The following is a 2,759-nucleotide window of genomic DNA, read 5'->3' as shown; positions in this document are numbered from 1 at the left end:
GCCTCCTCAACCAGTCTCCCCACCAAGCTCTCTCACCCTTTAATCTATTCAGGGAATATCATTTGGCTTAGGCTTCCACAGCTTATAGTCCAAACTCCTCACAATCTCCTGCAAAGGCTGAATGCTGTGGTTCCTGCCTGTCTGTCCAAACCCTGACTCACACTCCACTCCGACTTGATCCTGGGGCCCACCAACACAGGCTTTTAGTCTTTCAAACACACCAAGCTTTTCCCCATCAGAGCCTTCACAGGGATTCTTCTCTCTGCCTGGAGTTTTCTTCTTTAGTAAAACATTAAACAAGACCTAGTGGCAAGCCTAGTACTACAATAATTCTGAAGTAGGAATGAGCATAAATATTTCAATATGCCTACAATAACAGTAACATAACATGAACGTATCTGTGATTTCCATTAATGTCAAAGTCACAGGAACGACTACTACTACTACTACTATGGTTTGTCCCATACACCATGATAGGAAGAAATGTTATATCTCAATTAGAGGTTATTAAATATAAAGACGTATTTTTGAGCTGGGCACAGTGGCTCATGCCTGCAATCCCAGCACTTCAGGAGGCCGAGGCAGGCGAATCACAAGGTCATGAGTTCAAGACCAGCTTGGCCAATATTGTGAAACCCCATCTATACTAAAAATACAAAAATTAGCCGGGCACACTGGCAGGCTCCTGTAATCCCAGCTACTTGGGCAGCTGAGGCAGGAGAATTGCTTGAACCTCGGGGGTGGAAGTTGCAGTAAGCCAAGATCACACCACTGCACTCAAGCCTGGATGACAGAGTGAGACTGTCTCAAAAAAAAAAAAAAGAAAAAGAAAAGATGTATTTTTGATTCTCATCCAAGTTCATGGACTCCCTGAATTCTACCTAAAGGAATCCAAAGTTAGGAACCCCTAGAGCAAGAATGATCCTTTACAAACATGATCATGTCACTCTGCTAAATCATTCAATGGATTTACACCTCATTTGGAATAAAATTCAAGGTCCACAAGACCCAAAATCATCTACAGGTACACCTAATTCTCACCCTGACCTGCACCCAGCATGCAAACACTCATAAGCCTGCTACTTTCCTGATCTCCTCTTCTACAATTCCCGCTTTGCTCATTCAATTTCAGCCACAATGGTGGCTGCCAAAAAGCTCTGAACTCGAGTACTTAGTTCTTCCTGTTCCCTTTGCCTGAATCTGTCCTAGCAGATATTTATATTACCTGTTCCCTCACTTCATTCAAGTCTTTACTAAAAGAACACCTCATCAGAGGCCTTCTCTAGCCTCTCTTCACAGCACTTATATATCACCCACCACCTGACATTTCATATACACATGGACATATAATAATATAGAACTACAATGTATTTATATATATTATTTATACTATACCAATATATTAGTTACATATAGATAAATACAAATGATATATAATTCCAAAAATATATTTATATATTATATAATATTAATGTCAAGCTAATATTGTTTTATGCATATATACTTGACATTCATTTTATTTTCTGCTATGGTTTGAATGTCTCTCCTTCAAAATTCAGCTGTTGCCAATGTGATAGTAGTAAGAGGTGGGGGCTGGACACAGTGGCTCAAGCCTTTAATCCTAGTACTTTGGTAGGCCCAGGTGGGTGGCTCGCTTGAACCCAGGAGTTAGAGACCAGCCTGGACAACAAGGCGAAACCCTGTCTCTACAAAAAATAAAAAAATTAGCTGGGCGTGGTGATGTCTGCCTGTGGTCCCAGCTACTCGGGAGGCTGAGGTGGGAGGATCACCCGAGCCCGGGAGGTTGAGGCTGTGGTGAGCCATGATCCTGCTGTTGCATTCCAGCCTGCGTGACAGAGTGAGACTCTGTCTCAAAAAAAAAAAAAATTTTCAAAAACAAAGAGGTGGGGTCTTTAAGAGATGATCGGGCTTTGAGGATCCATCCCTCAAGAATGGGTTTGGGTGCTCTTATGAAGGGGCTTCATGGAAGGAGTTGGCTCTCTTGCTCCTAGTGCCTTCTGCCACACGAAGATGCAAGAAGGCCCTCATCAGATGCCAGTGCCTTGATCTTAGAATTCTTATCCTCTAGATCTATGAGAAAATAAATTTCTGTTCTTTATATATTACTTAATGTGAGGTATTCTGTTGTAACAGCACAAAATGGACTAAGACATTTTCTCTCTTACCCTCTAGAATGTAGGCTTCAGAAGCGCAGAACTTTAGAATGCCTTCATGAATACTATAGTCCCAGCCCTTGGACCAATGCTTGGTGCATAGTAATGCTCAATAGTACTCTTCTGGTTCTCCTACTTCATCCCAAATCTCTCCTGCTCTGCCACCTCTTCCTGTTTAATATAGGCACACATTCTTTTTTTTTTCTTGGCCCCAACAATATCTCTATACATGGTGACTGCAGTCACTTCCAAGGCTCCACCTATACTTCAATAGGGATTAATTCCACTTCTACATAGTTAGCCTTTGACTTTCTGCTAAACTCTTTATCTCATTTCTCTTTTATACTACTCTACTTTGTGGAAGTCATATATGTATATATTTTAGCACCACTTTTGGACCTTGAGTTCGTAAAGGTAACATAATCAGTAAACTGTAGCACCTGGAAGATTCTCTTACACAAACCAGGAAATTAAAAAAAGTTCGATAAAGGAAACATTGAAGACAGTCTGATAAAACAGGTCACTGACAGGCAGCTATAATGAAGACCAGTACTTGGGCAAGATGTGTGTGTGCGTGTGCGTGTG

At 41.4% G+C, this 2,759-nt stretch overlaps 1 protein-coding gene across 2 annotated transcripts in view; it reads right to left on the bottom strand.

The window, feature by feature from the left end:
• The window catches only part of ZNF383 (zinc finger protein 383), a 26,364-nt gene that overhangs the window by 3,752 nt on the left and 19,853 nt on the right, over positions 1-2,759 (bottom strand). The gene's annotated exons all lie outside the window — the stretch shown is intronic.

The sequence above is a fragment of the Mandrillus leucophaeus genome, unplaced genomic scaffold (assembly GCF_000951045.1).
Source record: "Mandrillus leucophaeus isolate KB7577 unplaced genomic scaffold, Mleu.le_1.0 Scaffold1107, whole genome shotgun sequence".
NCBI classification, from domain to species: domain Eukaryota; kingdom Metazoa; phylum Chordata; class Mammalia; order Primates; family Cercopithecidae; genus Mandrillus; species Mandrillus leucophaeus.
This window is presented reverse-complemented; position numbering and strand designations above follow the sequence as displayed.